This window comes from Terrapene carolina, unplaced genomic scaffold (assembly GCF_002925995.2).
Source record: "Terrapene carolina triunguis isolate 2854851 unplaced genomic scaffold, T_m_triunguis-2.0 Scaffold138, whole genome shotgun sequence".
In the NCBI taxonomy this organism is placed as follows: Eukaryota; Metazoa; Chordata; order Testudines; family Emydidae; genus Terrapene; species Terrapene triunguis.
The window spans coordinates 922969-932577 of record NW_020664489.1 but is presented as its reverse complement, the minus strand read 5'-3'; the positions used below and the strand labels follow the sequence as shown (position 1 = coordinate 932577).

At 42.2% G+C, this 9609-nt stretch overlaps 1 pseudogene; it reads right to left on the bottom strand.

The window, feature by feature from the left end:
• Nucleotides 1-8728: 8728 nt before the first annotated feature.
• LOC112109088 lies at nucleotides 8729-9356 on the bottom strand (annotated as a pseudogene).
• Between the last annotated feature and the right edge of the window lie 253 nt (nucleotides 9357-9609).

Sequence of the window (9609 nt, the reverse complement as noted above, 5' to 3'; positions counted from 1 at the left end):
TGGGATGATTTAGTTGGGAATTGGTCCTGCTTTGAGCAGGGGGTTGGACTAGATGACCTCCTGAGGTCCCTTCTAACCCTGATATTCTATGATTTGGGCATAAGCTTTTTGGGCATAAGTTTTTTACCCACGAAAGCTTATACCCAAATAAATCTGTTAGTCTTTAAGGTGCCACCGGACTCCTTGTTGTTAATATGTCTGGAAGAATCAAAAACATCCATTTTGTACTGTATTCCAATTGAACATTGACAAAATAACAATAGCAAACATATATTTGGCCACATCTGTGAAGTTCTGCTAGTGTCCAAATTACTATGGCACAGTATCCATTGAATGGGATAAACTAAGGGAAAAACATAACAGGAGTTTTACATATACATATTCCCTTTCTTATTGAAGAAAAGATGTCATGTTCTCACAGGGAAGTTGTTCCAGAGCAGCAAGCTGATTAAAGAGATCAAGGAAAGTAAGTAACAGGTCATTGCCCAGATCTGTCAGTCTGCTGCTTTACCCTATAGACTACAGATCTAGGGTGAACATTCAAGAATCTATTAATTTTTCCTACACCGGATTCAATACAGGGGGATTTAATATGAAATCAGAGAATGACATGTGCATATTTCCCACTGCATAAGAAAGATAAGAAATATGGCAAGAGACCACCCTGGCTTAACCAGGAGATCTTCCAAGATCTGAAACTCAAAAAAGAGGCCTAAAAAAAGTGGAAACTATGTCAAATTACTAAGGATGAATATAAAAAAATAACACAGGTATGTAGGGACAAAATTAGAAAGGCCAAGGCACAAAAAGAGATTAAAGACATAATTGAGATAGAGACATAAAGGGTAACAAGAAAAAATTCTACAAATACGTTAGAAGCAAGAGGAAGACCATGGATAGGGTAGGCCCATTACTCAATGAGGGGGGAAAAACAATAACAGAAAAGTGGAAATGGCAGACGTGCTAAATGACTTTTTTGTTTCAGTTTTCAGCAAAAAGATTAGTAGCAATTGGACATCTAACATAGTGAACACCAGTGAAAATGAGATAGAATCAGTGGCTAAAATAGGGAAATAAGTTAAAAATTGCTTAGACACGTTAAATGTCTTCAAGTCATCAGGGCCTTATGAAATACATCCTAGTATACTCAAGGAGCTGACTGAGGACATAGCTAGCCCACTAGAAGATGGGAGAGATTCCAAAGGACTGGAAAAGGGCAAATATAGTGCCAATCTATAAAAAGTGAAGTAAGGACAACCCGGGGAATTACAGACCAGTCAGCTTAACTTCTGTACCCCAAAAGATAATGGAGCAAATAATTTAGCAATCAATTTGCAACCACCTAGAAGATAATAAGGTGATAAGTAACAGTCAGCATGGATTTATCAAGAACAAAACATGTCAAACCAACCTAATACTCTTTCTTTGACAGGCTAACAAGCCTTGTGGATGGGGGAAAGCAGAAGATGTGGTATATCTTGGCTTTGATACTGTCTCACATGACCTTCGCATAAACAAACTAGGGAAATACAACCTAGATGGAGCTATTATAAGATGGGTGCATAACTGGTTGGAAAACTGTTCCCAGAGAGTAGTTATCAGTGGTTCACAGTCATGCTGGAAGAGCATAACGAGTGGGGTCCCGCAGTGATTAGTTCTGGGTCTGGTTTTGTTCAATATCTTCATCAACGATTTAGATAATGGAAATAGAGAGTACACTTACAAAGTTTACAGGATGATACCAAGCTGGGAGGGATTGTAAGTGCATTGGAGGATAGGATTAAAATAAATGATCTGGACAAACTGGAGAAATGGTCTGAGGAAAATAGGATGAAATTCAATACGGACAAATGCAAAGTACTCCACTTAGGAAGGAACAATCAGTTGGACACATACAAAATGGGAAATGACTGCCTAGGAAGGAATACTGCGGAAAAGGATCTGGAGGTCATAATGGACCACAAGCTAAATATGAGTCAAACATGTGAACAAACTAAAGAAAATCCTGAGAAGAATAACAAAAATGATTAAAGGTCTAGAAAACATGACCTATGAGGGAAGATTGAAAAAAAAGGGGGTTGTTTAGTCGGGAGAAGAGAAGACTGAGAGAGGACACAACAGTTTTCAAGTACATAAAAGGTTGTTACAAGGAGGAGGGAGAAAAAAAATTCTCTTTAATCTCTGAGGATAGGACAAGAAGCAATGTGCTTAAATTGCAGCAAGGGCGGTTTAAGTTGGACATTAGGAAAAACTTCCTAATTGTTAGGGTGGTTAAGCACTGAAATAAATTGCCTAGGGAGGTTGTGGAATCTCCATCATTGGAGATTTTTAAGAGCAGATTAGACAAACACCTGTCAGGGATGGTGTAGATAATACTTAGTCCTGCCATTAGTGCAGGGACTGGACTAGATGACCTCTCGAGGTCCCTTCCAGTTCTATAATTCCATGATTCTATATTTTATCTTTGGCCCTAAAGTGTTTGTCATTTTCTGTTTCTCTGACTTCCTTCCTAATTCCTTAATTTAGGTTATCAAAATCCAGATTCCTTAGACTCTCTTAGAAGGCAACTTTCTAAGTAGATACCTCTTTGTTTATTTTTTATTTATAATACAGTAGGACCCAGAGGCCCAACCAAAATTAGGATCCCATTAGCCTAGGTGCTAGCACAAACACAGATGGCTAGATCAGTACTTTATGATCTGCTCTGGACAAGGGGAAGCCCAGAAAATAGATTGTGACTCTGTGAGTCCAGTGTGCCTCCCTGTCTCCCTTCTTCTCCGATGAGGATATAACTATGGAAGTATGCGTTCCATTTTGGATGGGAGAATCTCATTTTTAAGTTCTGTCTTGGACGGATTGACTTTTTTGGCAAAACTAAGCATGTGTCTCTTTTGCTCTTGCCCGAACGTTCCTCCGTGCCAACGGGACACATACAATTTTGCCAAAAAGTTTTCCGTGACATCAGCTCAGGCGAGCGGCGACTCCAGGCAGCTCAGGCCAGCCCCACATGGCAGGGCTCGGGCAAATGGTGATGCCAGGCAACGTGGGCGAGCGGTTACACCAGACAGCTCGGGTGAGCAGCAACTCCAGGCACCATGTGGCTGGCCTGAGCTGCCTGGCATCACTACTTACTGGTGTCCCGTTTTCAGTTTAGGGAAATATGGTCAACATAGATATAACTGTGTTGGGCCTATACCTGGTGCAGGCCAGCATGCTAGCACAGCTGTGCTGGCTGGCACATTGAGTATATGCAGCCATGGCTCCATCCAGTCCCAGCCCCATCTGCACCCCTTCTTGCTATCCTTTCCTCTCACTCTCCCACTCCCCTTCTCTGCAGGGAAGGAGTGGATCTTCCAGTGTTTTTGTACAGTTTCTAGCCATATAAATAAATAATAATGTGCCATCCCTGTGGATTCTGAGCACTAACCAGGGGTATATAAACATACAAACAGTCAAAAAGATTGCATTCTTCATCCAGTCTACCTTGGAGATCTTTGTTTGAAGTCTCTCATTCTCCATTCTACTTTTTCCTACTCCGCTACCACAAGGTTCTGATTCATGAAGGGAAGAGCAAGACAGCACAACAGTAATTCATTGCATTAATAAGTGTCATACAAATATCATTTTAGTCTCCTCAGGCTATTAATCTGTGCCATGGAATTACTTTGCCTGGGACGTTTTTTCTCTTGGCTCTCTTATAAATAAGGCTGTTCCACAAGTTCATTGGATCTTATGAAATGGCTTTAGAATTCTATACACAAATGGTGATTTCCCATGGGCTCTCAGCGATGCCGTCCCAGTGTTAATAATTTTCAGTACAAGGAACGAAACTGGCTGTTGATAATGCTTCTTTGTAAAACCATGTTAAATCAGAATTCTCCTCTCCATTCTTATCAGGCCTATAGGTACATCTGCATACATAGTAGCCTTTTTTGTCTGTGTCTCTGTGTCTCCGTTATTCACTGATTCATGAGTAGTTTGCAGAGGAATTGGGGTATAATGAAGGAGGGGAAAAAGGGAAGGATATTGATGTTGGAATCCTACCATTCAGCACTGAACTATTTACAGAGCAGCAGTGGGGAGAATATAAAGTATGAGAAACTGAGACGAGAAAGGGGAGTACCTCTGATGTCACTGTCCTACCGATCTGTTGTGTTTTTAATCAGTGACAGCTAATTCCATTTCATTACATCAATGACACCCTTAGTAGCACGTTTCTAGGGTCTCTAGTCATGTGATTTATAATGCTGCCCACGGCATGGAAAAATGACCCCAAATGCCATGCTTGTTTTGTCTTATTCTTTAAGTATTTCACATCAAATGATGATATTTGTATTTCAGCATTATTAAAGTGCTGAGAGGATGGTTATTGGGGGGGCATTATTTTTTATTTGGCCATTTTGTTTGTCATCCATCTTTCTGGAGCTGTGTCATGGATCCATAAGCAAGCAATTCTTCCTGTCAGCATACTTTATAGATCCAGTGCTCGCAAAGAAATCCAGAGCTGAACTCTCCAATATTCACTTAGAATGTTGTCAGTTTTGAGCTTAGGTTTTTGAAGCAAGCTATCACTTTATTAGCTCCTTCTGATATGCAGTTCATTGCATGGGTCATTCAAAATAAAAACTAGTTTTGGGGTGCTGTTTTGCAGAAAAATAGCAAAACCAATTAAAGCACAGAAGTTAGCTCTTTTTCATTATACAAACAACTAGGATTGTGGGGGGGAAGGGAGTGAAGGCAGGAAGTGGAAAGACCCTTTTTAACAGGTTCTTACGCATCCATATTGTCTATCCATCTGTCTCAAGGTTTTGTATAGCACCCATTATTGTCATGTCTAAGTACCATATGAAATTCTCTGTGTATTTTCAAAGAGAACTTGGGCCAAACATAATATATCCCTTTAATAACTTTTGTAAGCAACACTTGCTGTTGTGTTTCAATGCACGTGTACATAAAATGGGGATTCCATCATCCTTTCTACTATGAAGGGCAATGGGAAATTAAATGTCTGCATGGTGAACCTCATAGGAAATTTCTCCCCGTTGTAGTTTATTCTGCCCAGGGAACAGGATACAGGGCCCACCGAGACATGCCCGAGATCTGTCAAGGTTTAGGGAAGACAGCAAGCGGTCAAGGTCATCTGCATGGAGGCTCTGTGCCTCCATGGTGGTTCTGAGTCTGTGAAACGTTCCCAACTCACCACTAATCTAGCAGCCAGGTCTGTAGAAGGTTCTGCAGCCAAAGGCTACCACCGATCTCAAACATAGACATGTACTACAGTTACAGGCTGAGCTCTTATCAGGTACAGGAAGCATGATGTGCTTTCCTCTTCCCTTCCTATATGGAATGCCAATGCCTTCCCTCCCTCTCATGTGTTATCCCCCAGTCTGCTGGAGAGGTCTCTGCTGCAGTCTAGTGTAGGAGACACCATGTGCAGAATATCCCCTCAACATATAGACCCTCAGGGAAACAACTGGGACCTTTGAGATGAGGGCATCCATAGTGAAAACAGAAGCAAATGTTCAGCAACAGATCCCGTGTGTGTCCTGCCATATTATAAGCCACAGTCTTCTGTGCATGAATTAACTTCAGTGACTTTGTCCCTTAGCAGAACTCATTCAGCACTGAGATATGAGCAAGTTCCAAATGCCAGCATCCATGCATGATGCATGATTTCTCAACACAGCTGAATGGGTTAATTTCTCTCCAGCCTGTCTCAGCTTTAAAAAACAAAACCTTAAAATAAAGCAAGAACAAAATCCATCTCTGAGGGTGAGTGCAGGGCTCAACACACCACTTAAGCCTCAGACTGGGACTATGTGGAAGAGTTGCAGGCAAAATATCCTGGTGCCTTTGCAGGCCTTGCATGCTGCAGCAGGAGTCTCTGTGCTCACCCCATTTAAGCAGGTACAGCGGGCTTCAGTGGTTCAAACCAGGAACAGGCTATGGAAGGGGCCTTGGAATCAACATTTACATTGAAGTGGCCTAAATGCCACACATTAGTGGTATGGAGGGGGTCTGGCTACTACTCCAGAGTTCATAGTCAGAGATACTGCAGATTCACTCCGTGACTTTAGAGCTGATGGTGGATTTCCCCTCTATAGCTTGTGCATACTTCTCCCACACAGAGTCCAGTATTTTCCATACTGATTTTACAGAGATGATTTTTACCTTTTTCTTTAATTAAAAGCCTTCTTTTTAAGAACCTGATTGATTTCTCCTTGTTTTAAGATCCAAGGGGGTTTGGATCTGTATTCACCAGAAGTTGGTGAAAGGAAGGAGGGGGGAAGGGTCAATTTCTCCTTGTTTTAAGATCCAAGGGGGTTTGGATCTGTATTCACCAGGGAATTGATGAGAGGTTTCTCAAGGCTTCCCAGGGAGGGAATCCAGTGGGAATGGTGGCAGCGGGACCAGAGCTAAGCTGGTAGTTAAGCTTAGAAGTTTTCATGCAGGCCCCTACATTTGTACCCTAAAGTTCAAAGTGGGGATACAGCCGCCACAAGTACTCCTGTTCTTTTTGCGGATACAGACTAACACGGCTGCTACTCCGAAACAGAGTCCAGTGTAGCCCAGGCCTCAGTGGAGAATCAGGCCCATGTAGCTGTATCTGTGCTAGAGCCTAATAGAAGAACATAACATAAGAACATAAGAATGGCCCTACTGGGTCAGACCAAAGGTCCATCTAGCCCAGTATCCTGTCTTTCAACAGTGGCCAGTGCCAGGTGCCCCAGAGGGAATGAACAGAACAGGTAATCATCAAGTGATCCATCCCCTGTCACTCATTCCCAGCTTCTGGCAAACAGAGGCTAGGGACACCATTCCTTCCCATCCTGGCTAATCGCCATTGATGGACCTATCCTCCGTGAATTTATCTAGTTCTTTTTTGAACCCTGTTATGGTCTTGGTCTTCAAAACATCCTCTGGCAAGGAGTTCCACAGGTTGACTGTGCGTTGTGTGAAGAAATACTTCCTTTTTTTTGTTGTTTTAAACCGGCTTCCTATTAATTTCATTTGGTGACCCCTAGTTCTTGTGTTATGAGAAGTAGTAAACAACACTTCCTTATCTACTTTCTCTACACCAGTCATGATTTTATAGACCTCAATCATATCTCCCCTTAGCCGTCTCCTTTCCAAGCTGAAAAGTCTCAGTCTTATTAATCTCTCCTCATACAGAAGCCGTTCCATACCCCTAATCATTTTTGTTGCCCTTTTCTGATATCTTTTTTGAGATGGGGTGACCACATCTGCACACAGATGCAAGGCAATCGGTTAGAATATCAATTACTTAAAATAAACTTGCATGCAGAAAGGCACCTACCTGATTTACAGATTCACAATAAACAATCTAAGAGGTCATTCATCACTTACTATGGTGTAGCATCCAATACAGAATCCACCCTTTGTCCATCACTATGGGCCAAACTGTGAATCCTTTACCCAATTTGGTGAGGAGTCAGTCACCCATTAATATCAGTGGGACTACCCATATATCAGTGTGAGAAAGGGGCTCACAAGTTACCCCAAAAGTGCAAGTCTTAATACTAAAACAAAAATATCTCAGAACATCTTACCTCAGAATTTTTGCTTCTGTGTACACCCAGGAAAAAACACCAGTGTCAGAAATATATTGTGCAACACTTACAGACTGTAATTAGTTGAGTTTGCCCACCTCTGCTTCCAAGGCTAGCACCAATATAGTGTGTGTGTGTGTGTGTGTGTATGTGTGTGTAAGATTGGATGATGGGATACAAGTAGTTTTGAAAAATGAAATGTGAAGGATTGTAGTCAGTCACAACATAAATATTAACTTAAACCCTGACTGAAAAGAGGGACATTCTGCTGCAAAACCACCCCTCCACCCATAAACATACTTCCCTTTAACTTTTTAATACATCACACAAAAAATCTTGTTGAACTCTTACCAGCTGGATTTCAAACTATCAGTCACAGAGCAAACTTTGTCAAACATTTCCCAGCTCTGCTGATCTAAAGTCACGTTAGATCTATGTCACCTAAAATTGTAGCTTTAACTATAGTAGTAGAATTTCATTCTATCTGTTAATTAGTCCATAAACTCTTATCTCCCATAGTACATTTCTCCTGATAAAACTTTAATCCTGGGGGATTTTGACATTCATGTTAATACATCTGATGGATTGTGCATAACTACTACTTTGATCTTTTAAATTTTACTGAAAAAGTACCATTTGGGAATGAACTGACTAGTTTTTAATCATGAGACAGGGGTATTAGATATGTTTCTAACACAAACAATTATATTGCCACTTTAATATTTTATACAGGTCATTATTAATGAGTAATGTGGCACTTAAAAATAATTAGGACACAAGAGGAAATCAGTTTAGCATGGAAACTCAGCTGATGGCATATTTTCATTGTTGTTGTTTGTACCTTGACTGCAATAGGAATACTGCTTTCACTTTTTTTTTCTGGTGCCATCTCTTTTATTACATGATTAAATCCAAATAAAAATAAGACCCAAAAGAGGGAGAAGAGACTCTGATTGGGGAGGGCAGCAGGGCATAACCCCATGGCAGGTGCCCTGCAGGGCTCACCCCATGACAGGATTGGGGTGCCCCGCTCCATGACAGGTGCTACCACAGCAGTTTGTTCACAGTGATCTATGTCTTCCGGGCTCCTCCGCTAACTGGAATTCACCTGGTTTGCATTAGACAGCTCTGTGTGGGTGGGGGTGGGAACCTCAAGGCTAGTGGAGTCGCTTCTGGCTCTTAACAACTTGTGGTTTGGTCAGGGTACTGTAAATGCCCAGGGACTGCGTGACCATGCTGGTGATGTCCCCGGTGTTGGATGGCAGTAGGATAGTGTTGGAGTGCTTGGCCAGCTTGGAGAAGTCACTCACATACTGCTCAGCCACAGCCAGAGAGACAGAGGCGTTGCTGTTCTGTTGAATCAAAGCATCAGCCAGGAGCCAAATAGCTTCTGCTTTGGCCTTGGCCTTGGCCTTGACCAGCATGGCATTGGCCTCCCCAGCAGCTTCTTGATCTGTTCAGCCTTCTCGGCGGCCAAGATCTGGACCTGCTTCCGGCCCTCTGCCATTTTGATGTCAGATTCCCTGGTCCCCTCTGACTCCACACTGCCACCCGTTTCCATCTCTCTGGCTCCACCTGCATCTGCATTGACTCCTTCCCCTGGGGAGGCAGATGGATCCTAGATCTCATAGCACAGCCACCAGAAACCCAAATAGTTCTGAGGCCTGGTTGATGACATCCACAATGCTGGTGTTGAGGGACTCCCATCCCGCTCCTAGAAGACTTTATCCAGGGAGATTTTCCCCAGCTCAGACCTCATGGTGTGGTCTGGGCCAGCTGGGTCACTGCATACTCATAGGATCATCAACTGGCTGGTATTTAACCAGCCTGGTCATTTTTTTTATGGATTTGCCAGTTGCCAGAAAAATAATTTAATCTGCTGGGATTTTTTTACATGGGTCTAAAGATTTGCATTATTATCACAATACACTGGGACATCTAATGTTAAAAGTTTCTGTGTCCATCTAAAGGTGCTGCAGTGTTCCCACTTCCGCAGTTTAAGTAAGAAAATGGTGTTATCAATTTTATCTATATGTGT